The following is a 22,281-nucleotide window of genomic DNA, read 5'->3' as shown; positions in this document are numbered from 1 at the left end:
GATCTTGTTGGGGTCATACTGGCTGCCTGGCATGGTAACCGGGTTTAGAGACATTATGTTCTGTATTTATTTTGTTGCATGCCCAAGATCATGTAACGCAAAAGTGCCACATTGCAACGGGAAGGTTGGCCATATGGATTTATTCTACTCTTTGAGGGTTTTGGTTATACCATCACCCACTGTCTGATAAGCAATCTCTCTTGCCAGTAATTTATCCGGAACATAATATGGAAGAACATGGGGAGTTGTAATACTCCCAAAAACTCTGATATAAGTAAATAATTCCTCACCAAACCATCTTGCCACCGGCAAGATGTCTATCTTTGCTTCCTCTGAAAGCCTAGGGGATTTCTTATTAAAAATGGTATGATAAATTGGGAATATGACAACATGACAAATTTTATGAAAATGGGAGCCAAACTATGATTCCCACAAAATTTTATGATAAACATGGATAGGTGTAGGATCCTTTAAAGTCCATTTTTAGCCCATGTTTAGAAAATCTGAGCAAAAACATATAACATCCATGACATAAACACTCATGTAAAAGGGATAGATAACTCGAGTGGAGACAATTCTATTACGCCTGTATTCTCTAATGGCCATGGCTAAATTGTCCAACAAAACAGTACTCCAATCCATATTCATAGAATTTACAATTGCATCAATCAAGGGAACCCATTCAATAGAAAACTTGGTGGTATCAACTTTCCCGAATAGCCTACACAACATTGCAGTTGCAAAATTGTGTGGGGCTGACAAAGGTGAAATGGGGTACATACCAGTTTTCTCTCGCTTGAACTTGTTGGAGCCAGACCTCCAATTCTGCATAACGTCCATTGGGTCTTCATTTTCCTTGGAAAAATTCTCAATAAAGGCTTTATCATAGATCTTCTATGGTTGCCGCAGGTGGTACATTTGGCTCAAATTGTCTAGTTTGAATGATCCCATGACTTCTTGCCTGGAGTTTCTGAACGTTCTATCCGAAACATCGACATCGTCAATAATCCATCTTACCATATCTGTGTATGGTAAGATTTTCGGCTTTGCAGCAATTCTGTGTAGGAAAGAACATGTTGCTTCAAAGTAAGAAGCATCGGATGAATCCGTGGCATTTGTTGTTGCTTTAGTTTCCAGGGGCCCTGGGTTTTTTTCCTCTAGTAAATTATACGTTACCTCCCAAGATGTAGTCCCACCTTCCTTGTTACAGGTGGTATCCAAGAAGAGTGGTTGCATGTCTGACTGCTAAGGCGCAGTAGCCTCTATGGTCATTTTTCCTTTCTTAACCATTTACGTGAGTGTTGTCTTCTTCGAAAAATTCTTGAAATTTGGGAAAATGGAGAAAACAAGATAAAAACACAGAGCGATAAATGCAAGTGGAAACACAATTAGCATAGTAAATTCTGAAAGAATGTAAGGATGGAGATTTTATTTCAAACACGAATAAAAAAGATATCTATCATCTCGAGCCGTTAAACGAATAAATGCATTTAAACCTCATTAACTAAGCATTAAGGCCTATACAAGATTTCCTTTATGTCTTGTCAAAATATCGCATCGCAAGTTTCAAAATGATGTTTCAAATTAGTTTGTGTTATGCGTAATACCGATCTTGCGATTGTGATGAATCGCAATATTGGAAAGATCGCAAATCGCAAATCGAGAGTAGACCAATTTAAAGTTCCTTTGATATTTTACGATTTGCGACGAGCGGCATACTTTTTACCTTTTAAAGCGTGTTTCCTTTATGCGGAGGCTTATTTCATTAAAATAGATATTTACGATATGTTGGACCTGATTGAAGTTTTATAACAGTTTTAATATTCCATCGGGTCCGAATCACATCGCATTTCACATTTTCTTGTGGTTTGTATGTTTTGCGCTCTTATAAAAGCCATGATGTGATTTCCATAAATACATTAAAGAATATCTTAAGCCTTAAGTATTATAAAAAGTTTAATGTTATCTTTGAGTCTTTTACAGGGTTTCTTTTATTGCATTTCGCGGATTCTTACTCACGACTAACCTTTGTTACTTTGGATCCTGCAATTTGCGATAAAGCGGGAATGCCTAATCACAAAGTGACTTGGTTTGATATCTTAAGTTTATCCAAAGTTTTATTCTGAATGGTTTCAAAAGGCAAGCTCTTATTTGCTAAGTTTTTTGAAATTTTTTAAAGGGTCCCCATTTATTAATACAATACTAACTATTAATATAATAAATTGGGGGGTTGTTGAACAATACAACAATTGGCGATTCACAGAAAGAGCCACTTATCTCTGATAATTTTGAAATTTCTAAAACTTTCAAAATAAAAATAGTTCAGGAAATAAGAATTGCATGAAATTTAAGATAAGCAACATTTCTCTAAATAAAAAAACAAACTCACCTGGACCAATGACTCTGCGGGGAACTTGATGCTTGTTTGTTGAGTCTAATTCTGCATCTCCTCATTTAAGGAGTCAATTTTATCTCCCTTAAGGATTTTTTCATTTCATTTTACATGTCCAATTACCAGGATCCTTAAAGGGTGAAACGAAAAAGTGCATACTTGGATAAGATGAAAACTGTGAAGGCCATATGTAAATATAATAATCAACGTGTGCACAATGTCTCCTAGTGGTGCTCATGAATGTTTGTATTATGCGCAAGGATGGGGGAGGTCTTGGATTGATTAATGTGGCAACTCTTGGGAGCATTCTTGCAACTACATGACAGTTTGATGTTTGAATGGGTCTTTGTCTTCACAAGTTTTGTTGCAACATAGACTTCATACAACTCAACATATTAGTAGGATTCAGGTATCTTTAAGCTCGTGTTATGTTTCTTTCATAACTAGTCACAATTCCAGTATTAACACTTACAAATCTAGATATAGGAATGCTAAACAGGAAAATCCAATGGTATAAAATAGTTAGATACAAATTACAATAGATAAAATAGCTAGCTACCATTCTACTGCCATATAAAATCTAAAATCTCATGGTTATTTATGTATTAAGAAGACATTAATGATCAACAAGTAGTTACTATATACAAGATCATGGTAAAGCTAAGCATGCATGAGTGGAAAGTGTATTTCTCCGTAAGAAATAGATTCTGCGGGAGGAATCCCACTCCAATGTCCTCTATAATCCTCATCCTGCAAGCCAATCAAACCTTAACAATTAGATTAGATGAGGTGATTAAAGTGGAGAATTATTCAGCCACTCACTTGAATTTTTAGTCCATAAGTCATTTGGGAGCCTCAATCCACAAGTTTCATGGCAACCAAGCCAATCAACCCTTAACAATTAGATTAGATGAGGTGATTAAAGTGGAGAATTATTCAGCCACTCACTTGAATTTTTAGTCCATAAGTCATTTGGGAGCCTCAATCCACAAGTTTCATGGCAACCATTGTAGCAGAGTTAAGACAGTTAAGGACTCAACACATGGCTTTCACCATCAGTTCTTCATGTCAATAAAAAATTTATTTTCATTTAAGAAGACTTTCTGTTCACTGAACCTGCCCTTCCTAGCCACTACTTCCAAACTTGGGTCTTAAGATCTCATCACCACTAATGTTAAAGCATAATCAAAATCCCAACAAAAGCATAAAGGCTTTCCCACACTAGTCCATGGAAGTTTTCATTCCAAAATTTGGTTCTTAGTACATTTCTCTATGAATTTTGCTTGAAAATACATCAAAGAAAAAGTTTTAGGCTTTTCAATTTGGCTCCAGCACAAACATTGAATGATTTCGGTTAAATTGAAAAGAAGCTTTCACGCAGAGGAAGTAGACAGACATAATCCTCTACCTACATTAACCTAGAATATGTGCATTGTTTTCGTGGGAAGGAGAGTATTTTATTTCCCACACAAGCATTTGGGGAGTTGGTTACCAGGTTGACAATCCCTATATTATTCCTCAGAGCAATCCAGGATCAGGGGAATGAGAATACAAGCTGGTACAACAAGCTAATAGCATCAGCAGCACGATGGCATGAGACATCAGTTTGTCTAGAAACAACCCATGAGTACTAGGGTCAATACCTGTAGGATTTAGCATTGTTCCTCCCCAATTAGGTATGCAACCAGAATCAATTGAAGTAACCCTTTATAGGCACAGAGCACACAAATCCATAGGAAAAGCCCAAGAATGCAAGTGTAGCTACAATTGACAATTGTAGTAAGTCAATGGCATATCTACAACATTGGATAGAAATAATCACGTGGGAAGCCTTCTTGGCCTATGCTCAGTCAACCTGCAAAGGATGCAGCCTTCATCAAATGTAAGGCACTAGAAGGATTTGTCCAGGACAATGAAGTTCAGCAATAGTTTCCTTAGGCAAACAACAGAAAAGAAGATTACAACAGATAAAATCCTAATGAAATTGAAGCAACATATGATCTGTAAACAAAGAAGGAAGTACTATAGAGGTGAGACTGTGATTTCTGAGCTTCCACCCAGGAAATATGATGGCATGTGACTACTTTCAAAAGTGTCTACAGTAAATATCTGCAGCCTACATTAATAAAAATCCTGTAGTTTATGCTCCTATAGTCCAACATGCAAGACAAAATCCATTGGCTGAGAATGCTTAAAAATAAGGAAGAGACCTACAATCTTCCCACTTTCACATCTTCATCAGATTTCATTATTTTCTTAATTCTTACAAGAGGAAGTTAATGTTGCTTAAGCTCTGTCAACAACAAAATATGACATCTCATAAGCCATTATCCTTTAGCTTATAAATTTGTCAAACAATAACATATTTCTAAGCCCTTAATAGTTAACACTAACATATTTATAAGTTAACTCATTAGCAAATGGCAATGTACATTGCATTTTATGTTTTCTGGTCATCATCATCATTAACTGCAAATCTCCTTCATCCATTGAAGAAATTGAAAACTAACAAAACCCAACTACTGTTGGTACCATAATACTTGCTAAGGTTTTGCAAACTGGGTAGCAAGCTAAATGAGCTTCACTATAGAGAAAATCTACATGGTTAAGTGCACTTGAGCCAAAGGTGTCTTGGGATGGGTAACCTTCCCAAGTAGTCATGGTTACCAGGTGCAAGTCCTAGAATTGATGAGTGATGCTATGTGATTCATTTAGTAGTTTCAGTCCCACTTCATCACTCCTATGAGCATTACCTGATGCACATAATGCTAAGTGGAGCTCATGAGAAATTTGTCATCAGTCGATCCTCATGGGGGATAGAACATAGATAAATGACTTTGTATAAAAAATTAATCCCAAAAAATGATATTTCATATTCAATGCAGTGCAACCCTCTCAAAAATAACTGATTTTGAATTTTCCACATGATGGTGCTTTAACTGATGTGCCCAAAGCTGTTTGTTACAGCTGAAACCACCAAGAATTCGATGGTAGCTATGAGATAAAGGTGAAAAAACAAAGAACAAAACCTTATTATAAGTCCATTAAACTTCAGAACAATTTGAAGAGATTGCAACCCAATGTAACTATAAAAAAAAAGCACATCTTCAAAGAGTGTGATAATCAAGTCATGAAGTATAGATGCAGTTGTTTTACTAGAAATGGAATCCTTGAAAGAATTTCTAGCGCCTAGGTCAACTCCATGACTAATAGTTAACTCTCTCAACTTATGTTCCAAAATAGAATTTAAGCTATCTCCTCCTAACATGGCAGGCTTGAAAGAAGATGAAAATGAGCATGTTACTTCTGATATGATTTTCTCAGGTTCACTATCTGTGCAAGGATCTCTCCAACAGGTGGTCTTTCTTTCTCTCCAATCATCCACTGCTTGACCTTGCTTCTTCTCCATTGAATGAATTCTTGTTTGGGATCCACCTGTAGACCTCATAGGAGATGAAAATGTGAAAGAAACCACATCCATGCTCTTGCTGCAACTTTGAGAATCCTGTTGAGCATTCCATTCACCTCTTTTGATTCCTTCTTTATAGGTTTCAGTGATTTTTGAACATTCATGCTTGCTATAGATTCTATTGCTTCCCTTTCCCTTTGGTAGTGGTTCTTTAACACTTTTGGAGGAACCTTTCTTCTCATTTTTCTCACCATAAACATTACGTTCATCATTTGGTGCAGAGTCCAAGTGACAAGAGACCTGGTAAACATTTTACATACATTATACTGAACTTAGATGTCATGGGTCAAATATAAATCCTCTGGAATATGCAAACACTTCATTAACATTTTCTAAATTTCGATAAACTGTAGATGAGTTTTAGAAGTAATGCTTCAAGTACAAGTTTTATGCTGTTACAAGTGATGCTTCTTCAACATTGTAAGATTTAAATACCCACTATGCTGAGCTGAATAGCCTGCTACGAATAGAGCTCTATGCAATTGAATTTCTTACGAAAGCTCTACGTAATTGAATTTCTTACAAAAGAAAACAACCTGGTGAACAAGTTTTATTATGTTACAAGCTTCAACATTGTAAGATTTAAATACCCATAATGCTGCGCTGAATAATCTGCTAAAAATAAAGCTCCATGCAATTGAATTTCTTACGAAAGAAAACAACCTAGTAAACATTTTACATACATTATACTGAACTTAGATGTCATGGGTCAAATATAAATCCTCTGGAATATACAAACACTTCATTCACATTTTCTAAGTTTCTATAAACTGTAGAAATTACATTTCTAGCCATATTCAAAGTGCTATCAATTAGCTCCAAGCTCCCCAGTTCATCATTGATGGCATAAATCAGTTCGGCTTCCCTCACCAACTGAACAATGTATGTTCAGGCACCGTAGCTTAAATTGCCTGCAACACCTGCAATCTTACCCATATATTATCATCTTGAATTGCCTGCAACACCTGCAGTCTTCCCCATATATTATCATCTTGGAGGTAATCTACAGTAGCTTGTAGCTTCTTTATACGTAAACGAAGGTCTTGAATACACAGCACATGACCCACCCATCCTTCTGCAAATCCTAGATAATTAGTCTCTAAATTAGTACTGTTACATTCTGCCCTTGCTGCCCCTGATTAAATTCTAGTGGAATAATTGTACGAAATCAGCTGTAAAAGTATAAACAAGCATGGAATGCTGGCACTTACGTTTACCTGTAGTTTTTCCTTGGCATCTAGACGGTATTCATGCATAATCAATTCTCTTTTTTGGCCACGAAGGGCTCGCTCTGTGTAGAATACAAGTGTTTTCATCATGCCAATTCCCTTACAGTTCATAAATATGATTTTATCCCTGCCAGTTGCCTTGCAGAAGCATGCAGCTGTGGCTTTATTTGTGAGAGCGCCCGTTGAGTACTTGTCTTTATGACTGAAGAAGTACCATTCATCCCGTGGAGCAGACCCAATCTTGTATGTCTCTGCAATAGACAATTCAGTTCAGACATAAGCATATTATTGCAATAGTACAGCTTGACTAAAACCTCTAGCAGTCTCTCAAGACTGGAAACTGGAAGTAATAAGGACAGAATTCTGTCGGAAAATTAGCAGACCTGAAAACAAAAATGTTAAGGAAGACCACCGCCACTCCCCCTACAATTGACTCCTCGATGCCGACTGTTGCAATAATATTGAACACCACATCCATATTTAAAGTTATTAATAATAAAATTGAACTCACATTAACTTTAAAATTCAATATAATTTATTTTGACAACATATTTACCAGCATATTCAGGATATTCTTTCGACACAGGGATTCCTCTTAGACTTGATGGCAGCTAAAATACGCCCAATGTCATTGGAAACACGAAAACCGATTTCGATTTTAATTTGACAATATTTGACATTTAACTTCTGCTGTCCAATGTCACTCAGATAGTCTTTGTCTTTGGACGCTAAGAAGAAGCTGCAATCAAGCACTGAAATTTAATGAAAAACACTTATTTCCTATTTCTGGGTATAACCATGGGCTATGTGTGCATTTGACTCTGACAACAGCTCTGTACTTTATACATAGCGTGGTAAATTTTATTGTGGCCTCCACTGCACGGATGGCATCCTGTAAAATGTGTCACAAATGGCTGCCTTCTCCTCACCATTACATCATCATTATCCCCGCATGTAGTGCTCCCTCATCTCTGCATAATCTGTTTATTTTCTCTGCATGTCTCTTATTCAACATTGGGTTCTCCTTCTCCATCGCCTCATAATTCTCTGTGATGTTCTCATAAGTCTCCACAATATCAACCCAATATCCACTAAGACAATATGAGTGCTCTATGAAAATCCTATCAGCCCACTTGTCCTGTAATTCTGTTGAACATGTTCTCTCAAAGCCTTTACAACTGTAAAATACTTTAAACAGCCAGACTCACGGCAAACAACCTGTACATATGTTGTAGCTGCAGACAATGCCGAAATTCCGGAAACATCGCTTGATCAATTTTGGATTTCCGATCAAGAATTTCAAACACTAAATTGACAGATGATTTGACTCCTTGCAATATCAGGAGCCAGGCCTGTTGACCGAGAAACCCCCAAGGCAGCCAATGTGAGAGCAAAAAAGACCTGCAACAAACATTCTACGTGCTTAGGAATGGAATGAGACTGCCATTTCAAATATCTGAAACCAAATGGAAAACACATTTCTTAGCGAATACATCATTGCAGTTAATTGCAAGTTCTTCAATCGAGGTTCGAAGAAATAAACTTATGAAGACGAGTTTTTATAGATCTAGTAACTCTAGCTATTCCAATATCACCTAATAATTATTGGATTCTCGTTCATTAAATTTTCAAACAGGCAAACTAATATTAAGTAGTCCTTACCCTGAAAACTTTAAGGTTGTTTCCCCATGTTCGACCATCTGAGCCCCTACCCAAAAGCTGACTGCATATACTGAGAACAACAGGAAATTTGCTATTCCAAGACCAAGTCCACTTATAATCAGTCGAATTCCACTTTTCAAGGAAGCAGAGCATTTTTCATTGAGGAGGCTCATCACCTTGTACTCAACAGAAAAGGAGGCAACGGTTCGAATGCTTCCAACAGCATCATTTGCAACCTGACTGGTTTCCTCATATATCACCTGGACTGTGATCCCTTTCTATTAGTAATAACGTCCCAAATGGTAAAGCTCTTTAGGAAAGTAAAAGTCAGCCTGGTCTATATTTGAGAGTCTACTTGCATTAAACCATGAATCACAATTGAAAAAATTGTCCAATTATACATATTCTCATATGATTTGTAAACCATGTCTATCAGTATGCAGTCTGTACACTGTTTTCAGCGAATGACATTCCTAACCTTTGCATCAGCAGCTGTACACTATTTTCAGCGAATGACATTCTTAACCTTTGCATCAGCAGAAAAACCCTGCAAGAGCTTCACTGGAACCCAACCTTGAAGACCTAGCAGAGGTAGGAGAGCTAATATCAAAAGTGCCTTCCAATTTGCTTAAAAGGCTATAACAATACCAGCAATGATTGTTGAAATATTCTGAACAACAAGTGACAAAGCATGTCCCATCATAATCTGCACTGTCGCAGATCTGTTGATAATCTTGCACCGATTGCACCACTGGAATAGAAATTTGGAGTTAAGATAATCCCCAATATGATATATCTAATGTCTACCCAAGGAGAATACAAATTTAGTGTTTACCCTTTGGAGAGTTTTCCTCCCATTAACAAAACAGTAAGAGATCTCTCCATCTACTGACCTTGAATTTTCACTATCATCAAACCATCCAACCTCTTGGTAAACAATCTTACTAAATGTCAATGATCGTATACGTCGCACAAGTCTGCCACAGCAACAGCAAAACAGTACATCTGTGTTGGTCTCATGAGGAGGCATGTTGTTGCTAAAACTATACGTAAGTGCCCAGAAATTAGAATCTGGCATCTTTTTGAAGCTGATGTAGAGGTTCATAAAAATTGGCAATAACACTAATCTGGCATCTTTTTGAAGCTGATGTGGAGGTTCGTAAAAACTGGCAATAACACTTGAAAGCAAGAGACAAAAAATAGGAAATGTAACCCAATGCACAACTGCTGCAATGGATCCCATTGCATCCCAGTATGAACACTAGAGTCTCTGGCTTGTTGAGAGATGCTAGGCGTAAAACAAGAACATTTTTTCCATGTTTTACCTGACCATCCTCCACATCTCCCTGATTTTTGGACGAAAACCAATTCATGAAGCCCTTCTTTGGCTTGCTTTTGCCTACTTGAACATTTTCCTGGAGACCAACTCCACCAGGCAAGGAAAATGAAAAAGAAACAGAGTTACAACTACCACCAATTCCCGATGATCAACTGCTTATAGATCGTCTAAGAGATGACTTTCGACTACTAACCCTGCCAATGGTATTGGAATCATCCAAATGTATTTCCATTTGATCAGGATCATTTGCACAGTGTTCTTTTGATTGATGCATTTCCTGCAGATGTATAAGATGGGAGTATGCATCGGAAGGGTTCATGATGAGCTAGGAGTGTGAACCTGAAAATAACATTTCCCAGATTCATGAATAGATCGGCATGAGTAATGAAGAATAGTCATTTGACTAAGCCTGTTGCTAAATACAAATTAAATTTGTTGCATGAAGAATGGAGATGAACATTTTTACAAAGTCCATTGCCAAGCACATGTTAAAATCACTGGTAGAAGTTATGGAGAAGAACTATCGTAGCTATAATCAAGTGGATGCCCAACATATTGTCGATTTCTTTGCTGTTTGTTGATAACGATTAAAAATTGAAGCATTGTAAAGGTTTACCCTTTTCAAGGATAGAACCATGCTGGACCACAGCAATTATATCAGAATTTCTGACAGTAATCAGACGATGCGCAACAATAACTGTCGTTCTATCATAATTCTATCTAGAGCTTCTTGAACCACTCTTTCAGACTCTGCATCTAAGGCACTGGTAGCGAGGAGGAGAATTCGGAGATATTTTAAGATAGTCCTCGCAATTGCAATCCTTTGCTTTTGTCTTCGAGATAATTGGGTACCATGCTCTCCTACCATTGTATCAAAACCTTGGAATAGCAACCACAAATGCCAACATATACAAAATCCATGTGCAAAAGAAATGCATTTCACAATGAGGAACATTAACAATTGTGAATAATCAAGATCTATTTCTAGAAACCTGAGGCATCTTGGTAATAAATTTTGCCGCATTAGCAAGCTCTGCAACAACTTGTATTTCCTTATGCATATGCAATATTCTCCTTAATATTGATTGCAAAGGGGGCAGGTTCCTGGCTTACAAGTCCAATTTTTTTCTTATCCACTTAAGTTGAAAAAGATGAAAATGTTTGATATTGACACTGTCTATAAGCACTTCACCAGCTTGTGGATCATAGAATCTCTCTTTAAGACTTGGAATTGTGGACTTTCCACTTCCACTCTCTCCAACTAAAGCTGGAGTGGCACCTAAGGATATTTCACATGAGAAGCCAAAAAATACAGGCCTTGCAGAATACCCAAAGTGTCCATCTTTAAGCTCAATATCACCCTGAATATCCTCAAATACCAATCCATTTGTTTCATATATATCAAGTACCAATCCATTTGTTTCATATATATGAATCTCTAGCTTTCTATCAATTGTCTAAAACATTTTGTAAGCTGCAGCTTGTCCAGCTCCAAAGGCATTTAAACATGGGGACATCTGGCCCAGAGACCTGAAATCTAGCAAAATAATTATCATTTTTGTTATCCTCAATCAGCATTAATTCATATACTTTGAATAAGTAAAAAGTGACCTTTTGAAGCATTAATTCAATGCTAGAAACACTTAAAGGATACCTACGGAATACTGTATAACATATAGAGAGAAACAAAAACAAAACAAAAAATTGTTGTTGCTAGACTCACTTCTACAAAGCAATGTCTTCCTGTCTTCTCATGATTGTCTCTGACAGCTTTATGTGCGAACCTCATTTCACAATCATGAAATCTACACTTAAATGGTCTTAATCCAAGATGCACTGCTCTAATGTGCTGATTGAGATTTGATTTCTGGAGGAAATCTAATTAGATTACCACTCCATACTAAATAAGAAATGAAATTTCCATTTGCATACCAAAAAATTGTGAAAATTATCAATTATTATCAATAACATACTTTAGTAAATCTTTGCAAGTGGTTGTTGAAGGGGCACTTTATCCTCTCCACACATGTTTGGCTTTCATGAATGCACATGTACCTTTTTATCTGTTTCTTCAATTGTTGACTCCCACAAACTTCACAACAAACACGGCTGTAACTCTGTTGCACATGTTCTCTCAAAGCTTTTACATTTGTGAAGTACTTCTAAGTTCTACCAGCCAGGCTCACAGAAAACAACCTATACATATATTGTAACTGCAGACAAGAAACAATTGCAATTAATAAACAGATCACAAGTCTTTTAGCCAGGGGAACAATGCTCCAAACATTTAAAGGAACCCTACAACACAAAAATTAAGGAACCCTACAGCACAAATTTTACCAGTGCAAGAAAAGCTTGGTGAAGTACATACGGGAGCCTATGGATCATCGATGCAAAGGTGATGATAATGATATTGTTCTAAAATAACCCTTGGAACAACAGGTATATTGTAAATGATATAATTCATTTAGCACTAGATTTCACCTAGTATAGCTAGATTTCACCAAGTATAGCCAGGTTTGTTGAACCACAATGCACAACGTCAGGTTTCAGATTTTACATTTTCAGATTGCTTCAGATAAAGTTCATCTTTCTTGTACATATAATAATAAAATCATAGACACTAGAAACATTCTTATTTCGTCCAACAGATTATTTCCTTGCCATCATTATTTTCAATAAATATTGAAGTGAGAATACCTGCAACAAAGCCTCACCCCAGGAAGGAATTTCCTTATCCAACTTTCATTAAACCATAATGGTTGAAAGAGTCAAATGCAAATTTCAATAAGAAATAAGAAAAAGCAAAATTTGAGCAAGTGATTTAATCTGGCACATTTGAAAATTTGAGAATTTGAGAAAGCGGTTTAATCTGAAAATTTTGAGAAAGTGATTAATCTGGCGTAATGAAAAAATTGAGAAAGAGAAAGTGATTTAATCTGGCACAATGGAAAATTTGAGAAAGATTTGAGAAAGGGATTTAATCCGGCACAATGGAAATTTTGAGAAAGATTTAAGAAAGTGATTTGATCTGGCACATTGGATTTAGTTCTGTTACAGTTTACTTCCAAATCAGCCACTTACAACCAATTAAGTTCAAGTATATTTGATATTTAAAATCTCCCAGACATCTTACAGGAAAAATATATGATGATACATTATCATGAGGCTACTTTCAATGCAATGTATATGTCTCTCTGACCTTTCTGTGAAACAACTATATGGTAAAATCTTTCGCCAAAGGTCATTTTCCTGCAATCATGGGCTTATTTATCCGGACTCCATCAACAATGTTGACAAAGTTGATTGTTGCTTTTCCTAAGCAAAGTAGAATCAACTTCATGATTGATCCTGAACTTGATCGAAGTAACGAGCTCACAATTTATGGTTATTTAGCCAACAGTGATTGACAATGATATGAAAGTATCACCTCAACATTTCATTAATTTATAGCCAAATCAGCATTTCTTCCTTGACTAGATTAGGATCAATGTAGATTGGTTGGTGGATATCTTATAGGGAAGGTGTGCCAAATGCTTGCATGCGCTAGGCTGTCCTTATTAAAGTGCAAAGGGTGATGTCCTTATATTCATTGACACTGGAGCCTAAATATTTACATAAAATTGTGAAATATTTACATAAAAATGTAAAATAATAGAAGCTATATAAACGTACATTGACAAACTATGCCAATCTGAAAGTGAACACCTATCAACAAAGGTACAGAATTCATATACAAGACCTTGCATCATTTCCACACTACAATGTAGCAAGGACAAACTTCTTGAAATGGAAGAAGAGGATGTTACACCTTGATAATATAGTGTTTTAACTTCTCCCTCTATATATAACTTAATGGAGGCATGTAACGCTGTCTTTATTAAAGCGCAAAGGATACAGTAAGACTGCTCATTGGAAAATTGAGAGGACAATTTGGAATCATCACTTTCTTTGTTGATATGGCTTACATGGACAAAATGATTCATGGTTCAACTTTCAAGTGTAATTGACATAACACTATTAGAATTTGGTCGATTTGAACTTCTATAATGCATCAATGGCTAAATGCAGACCTACACACGAAAACCAGTGTTTCTCTGCATGTCATAAGTTCATTGATACTAAAATTGATATGCTTACATGAAATCTATAATGCATCAATGGCTAAGTGCAGACCTACACACAGAAATCAGTGTTTTTGTGCATGTCATAATTTCATTGACACTTAAGTTAATATGCTTCCATAAAATCATAAAAATTAAAACCAATATAAATGTACAATAACATTCAATAACAATCTGAGGGTGCACACTTATCATCAAAGGTTCAGGATCCATATATCAGACACCGCACCATTTCATCACCACGATGCAGCACATCTCTTTCCGTGGCAGCATGCTCACTCCAGTCTTTCTTATACCACAACAAGTTACAAGCACCACAGGAACAAGTTATAACCACCACAGGAATTGGACAGCAGATGCAATACAAAGCCAACACCTAAGTTACCAGGACAGAGATACAGATACACCAACTTTTCGAAAAGCAGGGATCCGAACACAGCAGGAAAATGACCACCACAGAAATATATATATATATAATGCAGATATTTTGACCCTTCACAAAATTCCAGAACTAATTGCAGATTCTGTACAAAAAAGAAATTAATTTCTATCAGATGCAACAGTCCGCCAGTCCAGAAGAATTTTAATAATCTTTAACAACCTCAATTATAAGGTATACGGCAAAGATTGTTTCCAGTAACCATGAGAATGATTTGATCGAAGGTTAACATACACTGTTGTTTATACATGTTACAATTAGGACTGCATAAGCTCTTTTTTCTATGTCACTTGGGGTTTGATTGTAGATATATGTAAGTATTGAGTTAAAATGAGAACAACATTCTTTCACAGGAAAGTACTCGATCAAAGAATTTAATCAATTGGGTTACATCTTTGGCTCTCAACCACCATGCCACTGATTGTAGACATACAACAAACTTACATGCCCATTGTATAAATAGAGCAGGGGCTATAAGATTTATAAGATCCTTTGTAAACTTCTAACATTTATCAGGACCTATTCATGAGTTGGTGGAATTTTAAAGTGCTTCTATCTGTAGGTGACATATCCCAGAACTTCAGTCTTCAGACTTCCAAGCACTAATCTATAGATGATAGGTACTGATCCAGGAGCATCAATCTTCCAAACTTGTCTGCAGTCTGTTTATGACAGATGATGATGCATGGGCATGAACCCCTCCCCAAATAAAAAACAGATGATGATGCAGGGTCATGAACACCCCCTTCCCCCGCCAAGTCAGATTTGCTTCATGGAAGCCTCCGAAAGGAGCGACATGGCGATCATAGAAAGACGACACGATTTCCTCTTATTTTGTAAATGTTAAACATATATTGAAGCATCTAGAAGGCCATAATGTGGCAAGAGGACATGATTCCTCATTCTTTAGGGTTTGTTCCTTTTATTTTAGAAGCCGCCTGCGAGCATGTCAGGCAAGGCAGCCAATACAATGTAAAATTAGGCCGAGAAGGTGGCCAGTACAATGTAAAGAGCAGGCCGAGAGAGGCCTTCGGCCCATGAGAGGCTATAGTATGAAATTTTGTTTGCTTTCGAATCTGAATATTTGGTGTATTCTCAAATTTGTGTGTATTTATATTAAACAAGCCCTGTTCAAATATCGTATTTGCCATGTCCTGTTGTTGGCAATTAAGGGCAGCTGCAGGCGCAGCATACACAAGAGTATCCAGGCAGGTGACAGCCTAGTAACCAATGGTGATGAATTGACGAAGGGGCGAGGAAACACACGGAACGTGTTTGTTGGCAGTCTGCCGCAAAATCGAGAAGTATTGGAGTGAGTAGCGACAGGCTCACAAAGTAGGTAGGTCATCCTCGAGAAATGAAATGAAATTTAATTTTAATTAGATTAGGTATACTCTATGAGATTATTAGTTTTTGTTTTTTATTTTTTGCAATTCAGTGTTTTTATTATTCATATTAATGATGAGTTGACCCAATTTTTTAACAGTTCTGAAAAGACAATGTCAAGAAACCAATGTTAACATATTATTGTAACTGTGTCTGATGTCTCTGAAAGCATCACATTCCAAAATGAAATGTTTTTCCGATTTCATTGTTCAGAAGTGCGAAAAGTACACACCCGTTATTCCCAAGTTTTTTTAGGTCTTTTCCAATGCCCTGCTTCGCACCGTAATTGATGCGAGCTAGTTCTTAATTGAGCAATAAGAATCTTTGCTCTCCATGGAATGCTAGCTCCAATATACTCTTTTTGTTGGAGATCACAAGTGGGGTTGAATTCTTAAACATAGTATTTCTTCTTTCTACCCAACTCTTTCCCCATATACATTTACGAAACTTCTCCATAACAAAACTCTTTAAATCCTTGCTATTTGTGGGACATGCATTAAGATAAATATTCCATTTTTGCATCCATTTGTTGTTTTGTCTCATCCATGATTTCTTTATTTCACTCATTCCTTCATTGAAGATAACTTTAGGCCATCTGCCTTCTCTCATTTGTTCAATTCTTCGTAAATACCTTATGAGACGCACCACAGCAACTGTTTCAATGAAAATTGCTCATGTTTCACCCAACATTATCTCATAAGAAACCAAACTTTTTATTTTAAACTTGCTCATGATCAAGCATTTTGGATTTTCTCAATTTGCTCCCATTTTGAGATAGGGACGCTACTGGCCCACAATTCGCACACATATAATATCACTGTACAAACTAGGAGTCTAAAAAGCACTTTAATTGTTTTCCAATCCCATAACTCCGCCTCTCTACATCTGTTTTGAAGAGCATATAATGCTTTCCACCCTATAATATCACTGTACAAACTAGGAGTCTAAAAAGCACTTTAATTGTTTTCCAATCCCATAACTCCGCCTCTCTACATCTGTTTTGAAGAGCATATAATGCTTTCCACCCTCCTAAAATTCTCTTCTTTCTGCAGTGCTCCCAATTAAGTGTGTTGTTGAAGTCAATCTTGAGATACATGTATTCATTTACTTCTTCAAGAATGTTGCCAAAACAGAGGGGCCCAGGTATTCAAGCCATTGGACTTCAACCAGGGGAACCACTGAAAAAAGGCCCAAATCCCCGAGTGAATCGTGAACTGACCAAGGTGGGACCCATCCTGAACAAATTTGGGGTCTGGCCACTCCGTGTCGCACTTGTCGATTTGGGACGTGTCGCACTTGTCGATTTGGGACCCGAACTTCACTGAGGATCCCAGCCAATGAAATCTCAGTTGTCCATCTCTACACCATAATTCCGACCATTGATCCGAGGAGGTCTTCTTTTGCGTGCAGACGATGAATTACAAGTTGAAGGAGCATCAAATCAGAGGAGAACGGCGGTCCTGCGCTGCTCTGTCCAGTGCTGGTGTGGGCCCATAAACCACAGGTTCAGCAGATTGAACCTTGAGGGTTCTGAATTTGAAAAACAGGTTGGGGAAGAGAGAACAACTTTCAATTGCAGCTGGGTAGAATTTGTTGCGGCAATTCCACAGTTGCGATTGTGGGTAGAATTGTCAAGAGAAGTGAGGAGTGCAACACCCAGAGCAGAAGAAGCTCGAGAGGTTCCAAAAGAGATGAACCTGAAATGCCAAAACATCGAGCCAAAGGAGAGAGCTTGGTGAGGTGTTAACGGAGGCTTAGTTGCAGCGCACTGTTGGGTTTGAGCAAAAGTTGAACAGTTGCGATTGTGGGTAGAATTGTCAAGAGAAGTGAGGAGTGCAACACCCAGAGGAGCAGAAGAAGCTCGAGAGGTTCCAAAAGAGATGAACCTGAAATGCCAAAACATCGAGCCAAAGGAGAGAGCTTGGTGAGGTGTTAACGGAGGCTTAGTTGCAGCTCACTATTGGGTTTGAGCAAAAGTTGAACGATACAAGGGGAGAAAGAAGACCGAGATGGAGATGAATAAGATACAACAATGACAGCACATGATCAAGAGATCATGAAGATTTTCAAGCATGGGAGTACAATGACAGCACATGATCAAAAGATCATGAAGATTTTCAAGCATGGGAGTACAATACAGGGGCATGAACCACTCCCCAAATTAGATTTGATTTTCAAAAGCCGAGCGACATGGCAATCATGGAAGCATGACATGACTTCCTCTCATTCTGTAAATTTTAAATGCATCTCCCCAAATCAAATTTGATTCTCGGAAGCCTCCGGAAGGAGCGACATGGCAATCATGGAAACAAGACATGATTTCCTCATATTTTGTAAATTTTAAATGAATATTGAAGCCCCTAAAAGGCCATAACATGGCAAGAGGACGTGATTCTTCGTTCTTTAGGGTTTCTTCTTTTTGATTTCTATGTCGCCTGCGAGCATGCCAGGCAAGGTAGCCAACACGATGTAAAATCAGGGTGAGAGGGCACCCAGTACAATGTAAAGATCATGTCGGGAGGCCTTTGGGCCTGAGAGGCCACAGTATGGAATTTTCTTTGCTTTTGAATCCAAATATTGGTGTATTCTCGAATCTGATGTGTGTGTGTATGAATTTTTATTACACAATCCCATTCAAATATAGTATTTGCGATGTCCTGATATTCTTATTAGGGGTGGCTATAGCAGCAACATAGGCGTGAGTATTCAAGCGAGGTGCTAGCCTAGTAGCCAGAGGCTATGGAGCCTCGGATTGACGAAGGGTCAAGGAAAAGCATGGAACGTGTTTTTTGGCAATGTGTCGCAAAATCGAAGTAATGGAGCGAGGAGTGACATACTCACGAAATAGGTCATCGGGAAATAATGGAGAAGGCATTGTCAAAGGGAAGGGGGGACCCACATATTCGGTCCTTCGGGATTCAACAAGGTGAGCGCCTGAAAAAGGGCCCAAACCCTTAGAGTGGACCAAGAACCGATCAAGGTGGGACCTAACCCGAACACGTTCAAGGTCGGGCCATTCAGTGAAATCAATCCATGTGTTGCTATCAGTTGTGATCAAATTACAAATTGAAATAAATAGAATTCATTTATTCCTCTCACGAATAGCTTGTTTGGGATTGGAGCATAATAAATAGAATTCATTTATTCCTCTCACGAGTAGCTTGTTTGGGATTGGAGCATTTCATATAATAAACGATTTCTCTTAGTTCGCATATTTCATCGAATTTGAGAAAATGAAAAGATATTATCGAGAGAATTTTTTGGGGATTTTCAATGAAGGAGACAAATAACTAAGCTTAATAATTGTATGAGTTAAATTGTTTTTTTTTTTATTGAATGCGACTAATTCTATTATCATACAAAACAGAGATACATATAGAGTACAGTGGGTAAGGCTAAGAAGTTTTGCCAATCATCCCTTTCCTTGCCCTGATTCCAGTTCCAAAATTGAGCAGATTCAAAATTGGAATTTGATGCTTGACCACTGAAGACACATTGACATGACACATAGAATCTGAACAGACACCAGGGCCATAGACTGACCCGGACAAAGACAGACAGACACCTGAACAATTACATCCGACACATGAATAATTACATCCGACACATTGACAAAGATGTAGATGCCGCTTGGCAGAGTCATACACAGAAAACCCAAGAAAACAGCTGAGGTTACCGGGAGCGAGTTCATTCGTCATCGGTGGTCTGGGGCGCCTCTTCGACTCGGCACCCGAAACGGAGAGAATCTTCGGAGTCTGAGAGCTGGATGACCGCGTCAGGGCTCCCTTCCTGTGCTGGCCTGCTTGGACCAGCAAGCGCTGAAGGGCCGGCAGCATAGACGCAATTGGTAGCTGGGCTCGCGAGGTCAGATCCGAGCTCACGTCCAGGGGCCAAACAACTGGTTCCTACCCCAACCGGAAGGCACGCAATGGGGGATTCCTCTCTGCTGGAGCGCTGCCCATCCGGTAAAGGCTCTGCCTCCGTGTTTTGAGAAACGCCAGGCTCAATCGTAATGGAAACAACCAGAGTAGAATTAGCTTGAGGGCAGGGGAGCCGATACCTGAGCGTGGGGAGCTCCATCTGACCCTCCTCTGAACGTGGGCTTCTGCTATCATAACCACCATCCTCCTCATTGCTGCCTTGGTACCTCTGAGGCATTGACGTTACTTCAATGGAGGAGGAGGGCGAATTGTGGTCTTGCTGCTGCGTGAAGGCCCTGCCTCTGGTTCCTCCTCGTCTTCTGCCCATATGCGGCCTCTCTCTCGGCATTTCTGAATTTTCCAGTTGCAGCCTTACACAAGCACCCGGAGCTCCTCCCGTTATGAAGACAAACTCAATCTCAGCACAGTTGCAGGGTGTGCTCGTTCCTTGCCCTGAAACCGGCGGAGCGCACTTCAAATCCTCACTCTCGTTCCCCTCTGAGCGGAGCAGGGCCTCAACACATTGCTCTCCCATGTTCCTCTGCAAACCGAGCACTCTCCCATTTAATCGCTCCACTGCATCGATCGCCATGCCCCTCGCGCGAGCTGAGAAGACAGGCATTAATGCCTTCGGCTGTCGAATTTCATGCGGGTTAATATCCCGCCTCGCATGGTACCCCTTGACAACGCGGGCCTGCCACCTGCCCACGTGATGGCTAACGCCATCAACACGTAGCCGCTGCACCCGCATCCGGGATGTATGAGTTAAATTGTTTCATGAACTTGCTTTAACTTTTAGGAACTTATCCCAAATTATAAGAAATCATACTAACTTATAGGAATTCATCTTAACTTATAGAAACTTGTGCATGCTAAAGACAAGCTGATTTGTGGTTTTTTTGACTAAGGCATAAGTCAAAGAAAGACCTTCTCTTACTACTATTTTCAACACTCCCTCTTAGCGAGGATGGTGTTTCTAAAAGAACCTTGTCCACCTGGATCTGTCTCCAATACTACCACATTACCTGTTGTTGCCACTGCTCCCTCTGAACTAGAAGACTTCCCTGCTTTCTTCTGCCGAACCTCGTCTGAAGACCTGTTCTTTCCTACCATGCTTTGTGAGTCCATCACTTCAGTCATAAGTGCCATGTACCCAATGTACCTTTGTTATTGCTTCTTCTGGCTGAAGGTGATACTGGAAGATCCAAATCTCTCTTGATCTCCCTTAAACAAATCGTCTTCCCACTTGGCTCGAACTCTCCCTATACTAGGAGTCTCTGACTAAGCGGTTGCATCCCCTCATCCTGGGTTATGGTCCTCATCATCCTGCTGGTTGGCCCAATTGCATACTAGCCTAGACTCAAATTGAGATACTAGCTTAGGCTCCATATTAAGAGCTTTATCTTGCTCTCTCTCAACCACCACTTCTTTACTTTGAGCTCTCCCTATCTTGTTGCTCAACGCTGCACCTATCTCTACCTGCAACTTGTAGATACTCTTCACCCTCACACCTATCTTCTTCTTACATCCAGAAGCTATGTGTTTGAGGTACACTTTACCTCTGTTGTAGATGATAACATAACCCTTGTCCTCAAGGGTAGCTACCGAAATAAGATTTTGTTTTGATCCTGGAACATAGAGGACATCTCTAAGCTGAAGAGAAATATCGAACTCCCTCTGACAACTGACAATACCAACTCCTCGAGCTACATACTAACCATCATCTCCTAGCTCAATCTGAAATTGCATGTCCTTCTCCTTCAAGTGGTTGAAACTCTTCTTTTTCTCAATCATGTGGAAGGATGCTCTTGAATCAATATACCATATACCATTATCTATTGAGCATGTCATGCAAGCAAGTAATGAGAAATCTTTCTCGAACTGGGTAGAAAATGCATCTACCTCCCCTGATGCAACTACATGATCCTTATTGGACTCCTTACGCTTAGGACACTTAGTAGCATAGCGTCCAAACTCATGGAAATGGAAGCAATCGATTTTGCTTAGATCCTTCTTCTTGCCCTTTTGACTAGGCTTGGCCACTCCTTGGCCCTCCTTGCCCTTGGCATTGTTGCACTTGCCTTGCTAGTGCAAAGTTCTCCCTATCCTCTGTCTTCATCAATCTACCATCTATGATCCCTCTCTCAATCTCTTCCTGAACGCAATTAGTCCATAGCCTTTCCCAACTGGGAAAATTTTCTCTGTGACTTACGACATCTTCGAAACCATACCAAGACTTGTGAAGTCCTAGAAGAGAAAAACTCACAAGGTCATGCTTTGGTACAGTCACGCCCACACCACCAAACTCATCTCGTACCTGA

At 38.7% G+C, this 22,281-nt stretch overlaps 1 long non-coding RNA gene across 2 annotated transcripts; it reads right to left on the bottom strand.

Annotated features, from left to right (window-relative positions):
• Positions 1–5,351: 5,351 nt before the first annotated feature.
• Positions 5,352–13,323, bottom strand: LOC149181739 (uncharacterized). Of its 2 annotated transcripts, XR_016257032.1 has the most exons (5): positions 8,753–13,323; positions 7,647–8,491; positions 7,474–7,537; positions 7,073–7,341; positions 5,352–6,945 (listed from the first exon to the last, which is right to left on the bottom strand). It is a non-coding gene; the product is annotated as an uncharacterized LOC149181739 (long non-coding RNA). The 2 variants fall into 2 exon arrangements; XR_016257031.1 differs by having other exon boundaries at positions 5,352–7,341.
• Between the last annotated feature and the right edge of the window lie 8,958 nt (positions 13,324–22,281).

Source organism: Pinus tabuliformis, chromosome 3_2 (genome assembly GCF_031772625.1).
Source record: "Pinus tabuliformis cultivar Carrire ecotype Pingquan chromosome 3_2, CPIR1, whole genome shotgun sequence".
Lineage (NCBI taxonomy): Eukaryota > Viridiplantae > Streptophyta > Pinopsida > Pinales > Pinaceae > Pinus > Pinus tabuliformis.
Note: the sequence above shows the minus strand (reverse complement) of the source record. Positions and strands in the feature narration are given on the sequence as shown.